The sequence below is a fragment of the Lissotriton vulgaris genome, chromosome 12 (genome assembly GCF_964263255.1).
Source record: "Lissotriton vulgaris chromosome 12, aLisVul1.2, whole genome shotgun sequence".
Taxonomy (NCBI): Eukaryota; Metazoa; Chordata; class Amphibia; order Caudata; family Salamandridae; genus Lissotriton; species Lissotriton vulgaris.
Window position 1 is genome coordinate 491,606,742 of NC_141700.1, and position 12,925 is coordinate 491,619,666.

The 12,925-nt window shown below is 45.3% G+C and overlaps 13 non-coding genes across 13 annotated transcripts; all 13 read left to right on the plus strand.

Moving 5' to 3' along the window:
- Window positions 1–587: 587 nt before the first annotated feature.
- Window positions 588–702, plus strand: LOC147677227 (U5 spliceosomal RNA). The gene has a single exon (XR_015303192.1). It is a non-coding gene; the product is annotated as a U5 spliceosomal RNA (small nuclear RNA).
- Window positions 703–1,600: 898 nt separating this feature from the next.
- On the plus strand, window positions 1,601–1,715 carry LOC147677228 (U5 spliceosomal RNA). The gene has a single exon (XR_015303194.1). It is a non-coding gene; the product is annotated as a U5 spliceosomal RNA (small nuclear RNA).
- An 898-nt stretch (window positions 1,716–2,613) lies between these two features.
- LOC147677229 (U5 spliceosomal RNA) lies at window positions 2,614–2,728 on the plus strand. The gene has a single exon (XR_015303195.1). It is a non-coding gene; the product is annotated as a U5 spliceosomal RNA (small nuclear RNA).
- Window positions 2,729–3,626: 898 nt separating this feature from the next.
- Window positions 3,627–3,741, plus strand: LOC147677230 (U5 spliceosomal RNA). Its single transcript, XR_015303196.1, has one exon. It is a non-coding gene; the product is annotated as a U5 spliceosomal RNA (small nuclear RNA).
- An 898-nt stretch (window positions 3,742–4,639) lies between these two features.
- LOC147677231 (U5 spliceosomal RNA) lies at window positions 4,640–4,754 on the plus strand. Its single transcript, XR_015303197.1, has one exon. It is a non-coding gene; the product is annotated as a U5 spliceosomal RNA (small nuclear RNA).
- Window positions 4,755–5,652: 898 nt separating this feature from the next.
- On the plus strand, window positions 5,653–5,767 carry LOC147677232 (U5 spliceosomal RNA). Its single transcript, XR_015303198.1, has one exon. It is a non-coding gene; the product is annotated as a U5 spliceosomal RNA (small nuclear RNA).
- Window positions 5,768–6,665: 898 nt separating this feature from the next.
- Window positions 6,666–6,780, plus strand: LOC147677233 (U5 spliceosomal RNA). The gene has a single exon (XR_015303200.1). It is a non-coding gene; the product is annotated as a U5 spliceosomal RNA (small nuclear RNA).
- An 898-nt stretch (window positions 6,781–7,678) lies between these two features.
- LOC147677234 (U5 spliceosomal RNA) lies at window positions 7,679–7,793 on the plus strand. The gene has a single exon (XR_015303201.1). It is a non-coding gene; the product is annotated as a U5 spliceosomal RNA (small nuclear RNA).
- An 898-nt stretch (window positions 7,794–8,691) lies between these two features.
- LOC147677235 (U5 spliceosomal RNA) lies at window positions 8,692–8,806 on the plus strand. Its single transcript, XR_015303202.1, has one exon. It is a non-coding gene; the product is annotated as a U5 spliceosomal RNA (small nuclear RNA).
- Window positions 8,807–9,703: 897 nt separating this feature from the next.
- On the plus strand, window positions 9,704–9,818 carry LOC147677236 (U5 spliceosomal RNA). The gene has a single exon (XR_015303203.1). It is a non-coding gene; the product is annotated as a U5 spliceosomal RNA (small nuclear RNA).
- An 898-nt stretch (window positions 9,819–10,716) lies between these two features.
- Window positions 10,717–10,831, plus strand: LOC147677237 (U5 spliceosomal RNA). The gene has a single exon (XR_015303204.1). It is a non-coding gene; the product is annotated as a U5 spliceosomal RNA (small nuclear RNA).
- Window positions 10,832–11,729: 898 nt separating this feature from the next.
- LOC147677238 (U5 spliceosomal RNA) lies at window positions 11,730–11,844 on the plus strand. The gene has a single exon (XR_015303206.1). It is a non-coding gene; the product is annotated as a U5 spliceosomal RNA (small nuclear RNA).
- Window positions 11,845–12,742: 898 nt separating this feature from the next.
- On the plus strand, window positions 12,743–12,857 carry LOC147677239 (U5 spliceosomal RNA). Its single transcript, XR_015303207.1, has one exon. It is a non-coding gene; the product is annotated as a U5 spliceosomal RNA (small nuclear RNA).
- The last annotated feature ends 68 nt before the right edge of the window (window positions 12,858–12,925 follow it).

The following is a 12,925-nucleotide window of genomic DNA, read 5'->3' on the forward strand; positions in this document are numbered from 1 at the left end:
TCATAGGGCTTGCCCGTTATTTGTGCCCGTTAGAGGTGCCCTTAGAGGGTGGCCAATCCTGAGTCAGATTCCTCTCAGGTACACTTGAAGGGGCTCGTTTGTCTTGTTTCATGTGCCTCCAGCCTAGACAGATCTATACTTATATATTCAGCTTTAATGAAAATACGTGTGAAAAAGGGACTTAAAGTGCATGGCTATTTGCATAGAACAGTGGTGGCTCACAGCCTATCGATTGGAGGGATGGTGGGGAAAGCGTAAAATCGTTGGGGACGAAAGTCCTACAGTGCCACTTCAGTGAAAGCCTGATTCACGCTTCCCGTTCCCCTTGCCCAGCAGCCCCGACACCTCCTAATGAGCTGAGGTGTGTACAAAAAGAATTTGCATATTCCCAGGCAGACACTTGGAACTGCCCACCTTTTTGCTTTTCTGTGCTTTGAGCAGAGACTCTGAAGTTTGATCCTGTTTCCCTCACCGGCCTAGTTCTTGCCCTCTTTTTTAGAGGCTGCAAATACCTCTCAGGTCCTCACCCTCGCAATGATAGGGTCTTTGATCTGGTGCCTCTAACCCCCAGAGAGCCATATTCTAACTTACTCTGGTTTCTCTTCAAAACGAAAAAATCTTTCGCCTTTTACTAAAGATTTCCGTGGAGAGGAACATTTACGAGTTTATTCAATTTTTTTAAGCCTTACCACAGGTGAGGCTGTTTATCATTTGTTTAAAAGAAAAGCATTAGAAGTTGGGGAACATTTAGGAGTTGTCTGCTACTGTTATAAGGGAACATGAGCTTGGTGTTTTATTCCTGATCTCTCTGCTTGCTCATTTGCATAGACAGAGTGTAGGAGAGGTGCATCATGGGAAAGAGCTTGGGCAGTGCATGAGATTGCTTTTCCTTGACTATCTTGAAACTGCACGATAGCAGGCAGTGTATTTTCTCTTTTCTCAACATTCCTGCTGCCAGAGGCCAGACGTCACTCTCCTTTTAAAAGGTGGCACCAAGAGTCATGCTGCGCTTTTCATAGGGCTTGCCCGTTATTTGTGCCCGTTAGAGGTGCCCTTAGAGGGTGGCCAATCCTGAGTCAGATTCCTCTCAGGTACACTTGAAGGGGCTCGTTTGTCTTGTTTCATGTGCCTCCAGCCTAGACAGATCTATACTTATATATTCAGCTTTAATGAAAATACGTGTGAAAAAGGGACTTAAAGTGCATGGCTATTTGCATAGAACAGTGGTGGCTCACAGCCTATCGATTGGAGGGATGGTGGGGAAAGCGTAAAATCGTTGGGGACGAAAGTCCTACAGTGCCACTTCAGTGAAAGCCTGATTCACGCTTCCCGTTCCCCTTGCCCAGCAGCCCCGACACCTCCTAATGAGCTGAGGTGTGTACAAAAAGAATTTGCATATTCCCAGGCAGACACTTGGAACTGCCCACCTTTTTGCTTTTCTGTGCTTTGAGCAGAGACTCTGAAGTTTGATCCTGTTTCCCTCACCGGCCTAGTTCTTGCCCTCTTTTTTAGAGGCTGCAAATACCTCTCAGGTCCTCACCCTCGCAATGATAGGGTCTTTGATCTGGTGCCTCTAACCCCCAGAGAGCCATATTCTAACTTACTCTGGTTTCTCTTCAAAACGAAAAAATCTTTCGCCTTTTACTAAAGATTTCCGTGGAGAGGAACATTTACGAGTTTATTCAATTTTTTTAAGCCTTACCACAGGTGAGGCTGTTTATCATTTGTTTAAAAGAAAAGCATTAGAAGTTGGGGAATATTTAGGAGTTGTCTGCTACTGTTATAAGGGAACATGAGCTTGGTGTTTTATTCCTGATCTCTCTGCTTGCTCATTTGCATAGACAGAGTGTAGGAGAGGTGCATCATGGGACAGAGCTTGGGCAGTGCATGAGATTGCTTTTCCTTGACTATCTTGAAACTGCACGATAGCAGGCAGTATATTTTCTCTTTTCTCAACATTCCTGCTGCCAGAGGCCAGACGTCACTCTCCTTTTAAAAGGTGGCACCAAGACTCATGCTGCGCTTTTCATAGGGCTTGCACGATATTTGTGCCCGTTAGAGGTGCCCTTAGAAGGTGGCCAATCCTGAGTCAGATTCCTCTCAGGTACACTTGAAGGGGCTCGTTAGTCTTGTTTCAAGTGCCTCCAGCCTAGACAGATCTATACTTATATATTCAGCTTTAATGAAAATACGTGTGAAAAAGGGACTTAAAGTGCATGGCTATTTGCATAGAACAGTGGTGGCTCACAGCCTATCGATTGGAGGGATGGTGGGGAAAGCGTAAAATCGTTGGGGACGAAAGTCCTACAGTGCCACTTCAGTGAAAGCCTGATTCACGCTTCCCGTTCCCCTTGCCCAGCAGCCCCGACACCTCCTAATGAGCTGAGGTGTGTACAAAAAGAATTTGCATATTCCCAGGCAGACACTTGGAACTGCCCACCTTTTTGCTTTTCTGTGCTTTGAGCAGAGACTCTGAAGTTTGATCCTGTTTCCCTCACCGGCCTAGTTCTTGCCCTCTTTTTTAGAGGCTGCAAATACCTCTCAGGTCCTCACCCTCGCAATGATAGGGTCTTTGATCTGGTGCCTCTAACCCCCAGAGAGCCATATTCTAACTTACTCTGGTTTCTCTTCAAAACGAAAAAATCTTTCGCCTTTTACTAAAGATTTCCGTGGAGAGGAACATTTACGAGTTTATTCAATTTTTTTAAGCCTTACCACAGGTGAGGCTGTTTATCATTTGTTTAAAAGAAAAGCATTAGAAGTTGGGGAACATTTAGGAGTTGTCTGCTACTGTTATAAGGGAACATGAGCTTGGTGTTTTATTCCTGATCTCTCTGCTTGCTCATTTGCATAGACAGAGTGTAGGAGAGGTGCATCATGGGAAAGAGCTTGGGCAGTGCATGAGATTGCTTTTCCTTGACTATCTTGAAACTGCACGATAGCAGGCAGTGTATTTTCTCTTTTCTCAACATTCCTGCTGCCAGAGGCCAGACGTCACTCTCCTTTTAAAAGGTGGCACCAAGACTCATGCTGCGCTTTTCATAGGGCTTGCACGATATTTGTGCCCGTTAGAGGTGTCCTTAGAAGGTGGCCAATCCTGAGTCAGATTCCTCTCAGGTACACTTGAAGGGGCTCGTTAGTCTTGTTTCAAGTGCCTCCAGCCTAGACAGATCTATACTTATATATTCAGCTTTAATGAAAATACGTGTGAAAAAGGGACTTAAAGTGCATGGCTATTTGCATAGAACAGTGGTGGCTCACAGCCTATCGATTGGAGGGATGGTGGGGAAAGCGTAAAATCGTTGGGGACGAAAGTCCTACAGTGCCACTTCAGTGAAAGCCTGATTCACGCTTCCCGTTCCCCTTGCCCAGCAGCCCCGACACCTCCTAATGAGCTGAGGTGTGTACAAAAAGAATTTGCATATTCCCAGGCAGACACTTGGAACTGCCCACCTTTTTGCTTTTCTGTGCTTTGAGCAGAGACTCTGAAGTTTGATCCTGTTTCCCTCACCGGCCTAGTTCTTGCCCTCTTTTTTAGAGGCTGCAAATACCTCTCAGGTCCTCACCCTCGCAATGATAGGGTCTTTGATCTGGTGCCTCTAACCCCCAGAGAGCCATATTCTAACTTACTCTGGTTTCTCTTCAAAACGAAAAAATCTTTCGCCTTTTACTAAAGATTTCCGTGGAGAGGAACATTTACGAGTTTATTCAATTTTTTTAAGCCTTACCACAGGTGAGGCTGTTTATCATTTGTTTAAAAGAAAAGCATTAGAAGTTGGGGAACATTTAGGAGTTGTCTGCTACTGTTATAAGGGAACATGAGCTTGGTGTTTTATTCCTGATCTCTCTGCTTGCTCATTTGCATAGACAGAGTGTAGGAGAGGTGCATCATGGGAAAGAGCTTGGGCAGTGCATGAGATTGCTTTTCCTTGACTATCTTGAAACTGCACGATAGCAGGCAGTGTATTTTCTCTTTTCTCAACATTCCTGCTGCCAGAGGCCAGACGTCACTCTCCTTTTAAAAGGTGGCACCAAGAGTCATGCTGCGCTTTTCATAGGGCTTGCCCGTTATTTGTGCCCGTTAGAGGTGCCCTTAGAGGGTGGCCAATCCTGAGTCAGATTCCTCTCAGGTACACTTGAAGGGGCTCGTTTGTCTTGTTTCATGTGCCTCCAGCCTAGACAGATCTATACTTATATATTCAGCTTTAATGAAAATACGTGTGAAAAAGGGACTTAAAGTGCATGGCTATTTGCATAGAACAGTGGTGGCTCACAGCCTATCGATTGGAGGGATGGTGGGGAAAGCGTAAAATCGTTGGGGACGAAAGTCCTACAGTGCCACTTCAGTGAAAGCCTGATTCACGCTTCCCGTTCCCCTTGCCCAGCAGCCCCGACACCTCCTAATGAGCTGAGGTGTGTACAAAAAGAATTTGCATATTCCCAGGCAGACACTTGGAACTGCCCACCTTTTTGCTTTTCTGTGCTTTGAGCAGAGACTCTGAAGTTTGATCCTGTTTCCCTCACCGGCCTAGTTCTTGCCCTCTTTTTTAGAGGCTGCAAATACCTCTCAGGTCCTCACCCTCGCAATGATAGGGTCTTTGATCTGGTGCCTCTAACCCCCAGAGAGCCATATTCTAACTTACTCTGGTTTCTCTTCAAAACGAAAAAATCTTTCGCCTTTTACTAAAGATTTCCGTGGAGAGGAACATTTACGAGTTTATTCAATTTTTTTAAGCCTTACCACAGGTGAGGCTGTTTATCATTTGTTTAAAAGAAAAGCATTAGAAGTTGGGGAATATTTAGGAGTTGTCTGCTACTGTTATAAGGGAACATGAGCTTGGTGTTTTATTCCTGATCTCTCTGCTTGCTCATTTGCATAGACAGAGTGTAGGAGAGGTGCATCATGGGACAGAGCTTGGGCAGTGCATGAGATTGCTTTTCCTTGACTATCTTGAAACTGCACGATAGCAGGCAGTATATTTTCTCTTTTCTCAACATTCCTGCTGCCAGAGGCCAGACGTCACTCTCCTTTTAAAAGGTGGCACCAAGACTCATGCTGCGCTTTTCATAGGGCTTGCACGATATTTGTGCCCGTTAGAGGTGCCCTTAGAAGGTGGCCAATCCTGAGTCAGATTCCTCTCAGGTACACTTGAAGGGGCTCGTTAGTCTTGTTTCAAGTGCCTCCAGCCTAGACAGATCTATACTTATATATTCAGCTTTAATGAAAATACGTGTGAAAAAGGGACTTAAAGTGCATGGCTATTTGCATAGAACAGTGGTGGCTCACAGCCTATCGATTGGAGGGATGGTGGGGAAAGCGTAAAATCGTTGGGGACGAAAGTCCTACAGTGCCACTTCAGTGAAAGCCTGATTCACGCTTCCCGTTCCCCTTGCCCAGCAGCCCCGACACCTCCTAATGAGCTGAGGTGTGTACAAAAAGAATTTGCATATTCCCAGGCAGACACTTGGAACTGCCCACCTTTTTGCTTTTCTGTGCTTTGAGCAGAGACTCTGAAGTTTGATCCTGTTTCCCTCGCCGGCCTAGTTCTTGCCCTCTTTTTTAGAGGCTGCAAATACCTCTCAGGTCCTCACCCTCGCAATGATAGGGTCTTTGATCTGGTGCCTCTAACCCCCAGATAGCCATATTCTAACTTACTCTGGTTTCTCTTCAAAACGAAAAAATCTTTCGCCTTTTACTAAAGATTTCCGTGGAGAGGAACATTTACGAGTTTATTCAATTTTTTTAAGCCTTACCACAGGTGAGGCTGTTTATCATTTGTTTAAAAGAAAAGCATTAGAAGTTGGGGAACATTTAGGAGTTGTCTGCTACTGTTATAAGGGAACATGAGCTTGGTGTTTTATTCCTGATCTCTCTGCTTGCTCATTTGCATAGACAGAGTGTAGGAGAGGTGCATCATGGGACAGAGCTTGGGCAGTGCATGAGATTGCTTTTCCTTGACTATCTTGAAACTGCACGATAGCAGGCAGTGTATTTTCTCTTTTCTCAACATTCCTGCTGCCAGAGGCCAGACGTCACTCTCCTTTTAAAAGGTGGCACCAAGAGTCATGCTGCGCTTTTCATAGGGCTTGCCCGTTATTTGTGCCCGTTAGAGGTGCCCTTAGAGGGTGGCCAATCCTGAGTCAGATTCCTCTCAGGTACACTTGAAGGGGCTCGTTTGTCTTGTTTCATGTGCCTCCAGCCTAGACAGATCTATACTTATATATTCAGCTTTAATGAAAATACGTGTGAAAAAGGGACTTAAAGTGCATGGCTATTTGCATAGAACAGTGGTGGCTCACAGCCTATCGATTGGAGGGATGGTGGGGAAAGCGTAAAATCGTTGGGGACGAAAGTCCTACAGTGCCACTTCAGTGAAAGCCTGATTCACGCTTCCCGTTCCCCTTGCCCAGCAGCCCCGACACCTCCTAATGAGCTGAGGTGTGTACAAAAAGAATTTGCATATTCCCAGGCAGACACTTGGAACTGCCCACCTTTTTGCTTTTCTGTGCTTTGAGCAGAGACTCTGAAGTTTGATCCTGTTTCCCTCACCGGCCTAGTTCTTGCCCTCTTTTTTAGAGGCTGCAAATACCTCTCAGGTCCTCACCCTCGCAATGATAGGGTCTTTGATCTGGTGCCTCTAACCCCCAGAGAGCCATATTCTAACTTACTCTGGTTTCTCTTCAAAACGAAAAAATCTTTCGCCTTTTACTAAAGATTTCCGTGGAGAGGAACATTTACGAGTTTATTCAATTTTTTTAAGCCTTACCACAGGTGAGGCTGTTTATCATTTGTTTAAAAGAAAAGCATTAGAAGTTGGGGAACATTTAGGAGTTGTCTGCTACTGTTATAAGGGAACATGAGCTTGGTGTTTTATTCCTGATCTCTCTGCTTGCTCATTTGCATAGACAGAGTGTAGGAGAGGTGCATCATGGGAAAGAGCTTGGGCAGTGCATGAGATTGCTTTTCCTTGACTATCTTGAAACTGCACGATAGCAGGCAGTGTATTTTCTCTTTTCTCAACATTCCTGCTGCCAGAGGCCAGACGTCACTCTCCTTTTAAAAGGTGGCACCAAGAGTCATGCTGCGCTTTTCATAGGGCTTGCCCGTTATTTGTGCCCGTTAGAGGTGCCCTTAGAGGGTGGCCAATCCTGAGTCAGATTCCTCTCAGGTACACTTGAAGGGGCTCGTTTGTCTTGTTTCATGTGCCTCCAGCCTAGACAGATCTATACTTATATATTCAGCTTTAATGAAAATACGTGTGAAAAAGGGACTTAAAGTGCATGGCTATTTGCATAGAACAGTGGTGGCTCACAGCCTATCGATTGGAGGGATGGTGGGGAAAGCGTAAAATCGTTGGGGACGAAAGTCCTACAGTGCCACTTCAGTGAAAGCCTGATTCACGCTTCCCGTTCCCCTTGCCCAGCAGCCCCGACACCTCCTAATGAGCTGAGGTGTGTACAAAAAGAATTTGCATATTCCCAGGCAGACACTTGGAACTGCCCACCTTTTTGCTTTTCTGTGCTTTGAGCAGAGACTCTGAAGTTTGATCCTGTTTCCCTCACCGGCCTAGTTCTTGCCCTCTTTTTTAGAGGCTGCAAATACCTCTCAGGTCCTCACCCTCGCAATGATAGGGTCTTTGATCTGGTGCCTCTAACCCCCAGAGAGCCATATTCTAACTTACTCTGGTTTCTCTTCAAAACGAAAAAATCTTTCGCCTTTTACTAAAGATTTCCGTGGAGAGGAACATTTACGAGTTTATTCAATTTTTTTAAGCCTTACCACAGGTGAGGCTGTTTATCATTTGTTTAAAAGAAAAGCATTAGAAGTTGGGGAATATTTAGGAGTTGTCTGCTACTGTTATAAGGGAACATGAGCTTGGTGTTTTATTCCTGATCTCTCTGCTTGCTCATTTGCATAGACAGAGTGTAGGAGAGGTGCATCATGGGACAGAGCTTGGGCAGTGCATGAGATTGCTTTTCCTTGACTATCTTGAAACTGCACGATAGCAGGCAGTATATTTTCTCTTTTCTCAACATTCCTGCTGCCAGAGGCCAGACGTCACTCTCCTTTTAAAAGGTGGCACCAAGACTCATGCTGCGCTTTTCATAGGGCTTGCACGATATTTGTGCCCGTTAGAGGTGCCCTTAGAAGGTGGCCAATCCTGAGTCAGATTCCTCTCAGGTACACTTGAAGGGGCTCGTTAGTCTTGTTTCAAGTGCCTCCAGCCTAGACAGATCTATACTTATATATTCAGCTTTAATGAAAATACGTGTGAAAAAGGGACTTAAAGTGCATGGCTATTTGCATAGAACAGTGGTGGCTCACAGCCTATCGATTGGAGGGATGGTGGGGAAAGCGTAAAATCGTTGGGGACGAAAGTCCTACAGTGCCACTTCAGTGAAAGCCTGATTCACGCTTCCCGTTCCCCTTGCCCAGCAGCCCCGACACCTCCTAATGAGCTGAGGTGTGTACAAAAAGAATTTGCATATTCCCAGGCAGACACTTGGAACTGCCCACCTTTTTGCTTTTCTGTGCTTTGAGCAGAGACTCTGAAGTTTGATCCTGTTTCCCTCACCGGCCTAGTTCTTGCCCTCTTTTTTAGAGGCTGCAAATACCTCTCAGGTCCTCACCCTCGCAATGATAGGGTCTTTGATCTGGTGCCTCTAACCCCCAGAGAGCCATATTCTAACTTACTCTGGTTTCTCTTCAAAACGAAAAAATCTTTCGCCTTTTACTAAAGATTTCCGTGGAGAGGAACATTTACGAGTTTATTCAATTTTTTTAAGCCTTACCACAGGTGAGGCTGTTTATCATTTGTTTAAAAGAAAAGCATTAGAAGTTGGGGAACATTTAGGAGTTGTCTGCTACTGTTATAAGGGAACATGAGCTTGGTGTTTTATTCCTGATCTCTCTGCTTGCTCATTTGCATAGACAGAGTGTAGGAGAGGTGCATCATGGGAAAGAGCTTGGGCAGTGCATGAGATTGCTTTTCCTTGACTATCTTGAAACTGCACGATAGCAGGCAGTGTATTTTCTCTTTTCTCAACATTCCTGCTGCCAGAGGCCAGACGTCACTCTCCTTTTAAAAGGTGGCACCAAGAGTCATGCTGCGCTTTTCATAGGGCTTGCCCGTTATTTGTGCCTGTTGGGGTGCCCTTAGAGGGTGGCCAATCCTGAGTCAGATTCCTCTCAGGTACACTTGAAGGGGCTCGTTTGTCTTGTTTCATGTGCCTCCAGCCTAGACAGATCTATACTTATATATTCAGCTTTAATGAAAATACGTGTGAAAAAGGGACTTAAAGTGCATGGCTATTTGCATAGAACAGTGGTGGCTCACAGCCTATCGATTGGAGGGATGGTGGGGAAAGCGTAAAATCGTTGGGGACGAAAGTCCTACAGTGCCACTTCAGTGAAAGCCTGATTCACGCTTCCCGTTCCCCTTGCCCAGCAGCCCCGACACCTCCTAATGAGCTGAGGTGTGTACAAAAAGAATTTGCATATTCCCAGGCAGACACTTGGAACTGCCCACCTTTTTGCTTTTCTGTGCTTTGAGCAGAGACTCTGAAGTTTGATCCTGTTTCCCTCACCGGCCTAGTTCTTGCCCTCTTTTTTAGAGGCTGCAAATACCTCTCAGGTCCTCACCCTCGCAATGATAGGGTCTTTGATCTGGTGCCTCTAACCCCCAGAGAGCCATATTCTAACTTACTCTGGTTTCTCTTCAAAACGAAAAAATCTTTCGCCTTTTACTAAAGATTTCCGTGGAGAGGAACATTTACGAGTTTATTCAATTTTTTTAAGCCTTACCACAGGTGAGGCTGTTTATCATTTGTTTAAAAGAAAAGCATTAGAAGTTGGGGAATATTTAGGAGTTGTCTGCTACTGTTATAAGGGAACATGAGCTTGGTGTTTTATTCCTGATCTCTCTGCTTGCTCATTTGCATAGACAGAGTGTAGGAGAGGTGCATCATGGGACAGAGCTTGGGCAGTGCATGAGATTGCTTTTCCTTGACTATCTTGAAACTGCACGATAGCAGGCAGTATATTTTCTCTTTTCTCAACATTCCTGCTGCCAGAGGCCAGACGTCACTCTCCTTTTAAAAGGTGGCACCAAGACTCATGCTGCGCTTTTCATAGGGCTTGCACGATATTTGTGCCCGTTAGAGGTGCCCTTAGAAGGTGGCCAATCCTGAGTCAGATTCCTCTCAGGTACACTTGAAGGGGCTCGTTAGTCTTGTTTCAAGTGCCTCCAGCCTAGACAGATCTATACTTATATATTCAGCTTTAATGAAAATACGTGTGAAAAAGGGACTTAAAGTGCATGGCTATTTGCATAGAACAGTGGTGGCTCACAGCCTATCGATTGGAGGGATGGTGGGGAAAGCGTAAAATCGTTGGGGACGAAAGTCCTACAGTGCCACTTCAGTGAAAGCCTGATTCACGCTTCCCGTTCCCCTTGCCCAGCAGCCCCGACACCTCCTAATGAGCTGAGGTGTGTACAAAAAGAATTTGCATATTCCCAGGCAGACACTTGGAACTGCCCACCTTTTTGCTTTTCTGTGCTTTGAGCAGAGACTCTGAAGTTTGATCCTGTTTCCCTCGCCGGCCTAGTTCTTGCCCTCTTTTTTAGAGGCTGCAAATACCTCTCAGGTCCTCACCCTCGCAATGATAGGGTCTTTGATCTGGTGCCTCTAACCCCCAGATAGCCATATTCTAACTTACTCTGGTTTCTCTTCAAAACGAAAAAATCTTTCGCCTTTTACTAAAGATTTCCGTGGAGAGGAACATTTACGAGTTTATTCAATTTTTTTAAGCCTTACCACAGGTGAGGCTGTTTATCATTTGTTTAAAAGAAAAGCATTAGAAGTTGGGGAACATTTAGGAGTTGTCTGCTACTGTTATAAGGGAACATGAGCTTGGTGTTTTATTCCTGATCTCTCTGCTTGCTCATTTGCATAGACAGAGTGTAGGAGAGGTGCATCATGGGACAGAGCTTGGGCAGTGCATGAGATTGCTTTTCCTTGACTATCTTGAAACTGCACGATAGCAGGCAGTGTATTTTCTCTTTTCTCAACATTCCTGCTGCCAGAGGCCAGACGTCACTCTCCTTTTAAAAGGTGGCACCAAGAGTCATGCTGCGCTTTTCATAGGGCTTGCCCGTTATTTGTGCCCGTTAGAGGTGCCCTTAGAGGGTGGCCAATCCTGAGTCAGATTCCTCTCAGGTACACTTGAAGGGGCTCGTTTGTCTTGTTTCATGTGCCTCCAGCCTAGACAGATCTATACTTATATATTCAGCTTTAATGAAAATACGTGTGAAAAAGGGACTTAAAGTGCATGGCTATTTGCATAGAACAGTGGTGGCTCACAGCCTATCGATTGGAGGGATGGTGGGGAAAGCGTAAAATCGTTGGGGACGAAAGTCCTACAGTGCCACTTCAGTGAAAGCCTGATTCACGCTTCCCGTTCCCCTTGCCCAGCAGCCCCGACACCTCCTAATGAGCTGAGGTGTGTACAAAAAGAATTTGCATATTCCCAGGCAGACACTTGGAACTGCCCACCTTTTTGCTTTTCTGTGCTTTGAGCAGAGACTCTGAAGTTTGATCCTGTTTCCCTCACCGGCCTAGTTCTTGCCCTCTTTTTTAGAGGCTGCAAATACCTCTCAGGTCCTCACCCTCGCAATGATAGGGTCTTTGATCTGGTGCCTCTAACCCCCAGAGAGCCATATTCTAACTTACTCTGGTTTCTCTTCAAAACGAAAAAATCTTTCGCCTTTTACTAAAGATTTCCGTGGAGAGGAACATTTACGAGTTTATTCAATTTTTTTAAGCCTTACCACAGGTGAGGCTGTTTATCATTTGTTTAAAAGAAAAGCATTAGAAGTTGGGGAACATTTAGGAGTTGTCTGCTACTGTTATAAGGGAACATGAGCTTGGTGTTTTATTCCTGATCTCTCTGCTTGCTCATTTGCATAGACAGAGTGTAGGAGAGGTGCATCATGGGAAAGAGCTTGGGCAGTGCATGAGATTGCTTTTCCTTGACTATCTTGAAACTGCACGATAGCAGGCAGTGTATTTTCTCTTTTCTCAACATTCCTGCTGCCAGAGGCCAGACGTCACTCTCCTTTTAAAAGGTGGCACCAAGAGTCATGCTGCGCTTTTCATAGGGCTTGCCCGTTATTTGTGCCCGTTAGAGGTGCCCTTAGAGGGTGGCCAATCCTGAGTCAGATTCCTCTCAGGTACACTTGAAGGGGCTCGTTTGTCTTGTTTCATGTGCCTCCAGCCTAGACAGATCTATACTTATATATTCAGCTTTAATGAAAATACGTGTGAAAAAGGGACTTAAAGTGCATGGCTATTTGCATAGAACAGTGGTGGCTCACAGCCTATCGATTGGAGGGATGGTGGGGAAAGCGTAAAATCGTTGGGGACGAAAGTCCTACAGTGCCACTTCAGTGAAAGCCTGATTCACGCTTCCCGTTCCCCTTGCCCAGCAGCCCCGACACCTCCTAATGAGCTGAGGTGTGTACAAAAAGAATTTGCATATTCCCAGGCAGACACTTGGAACTGCCCACCTTTTTGCTTTTCTGTGCTTTGAGCAGAGACTCTGAAGTTTGATCCTGTTTCCCTCACCGGCCTAGTTCTTGCCCTCTTTTTTAGAGGCTGCAAATACCTCTCAGGTCCTCACCCTCGCAATGATAGGGTCTTTGATCTGGTGCCTCTAACCCCCAGAGAGCCATATTCTAACTTACTCTGGTTTCTCTTCAAAACGAAAAAATCTTTCGCCTTTTACTAAAGATTTCCGTGGAGAGGAACATTTACGAGTTTATTCAATTTTTTTAAGCCTTACCACAGGTGAGGCTGTTTATCATTTGTTTAAAAGAAAAGCATTAGAAGTTGGGGAATATTTAGGAGTTGTCTGCTACTGTTA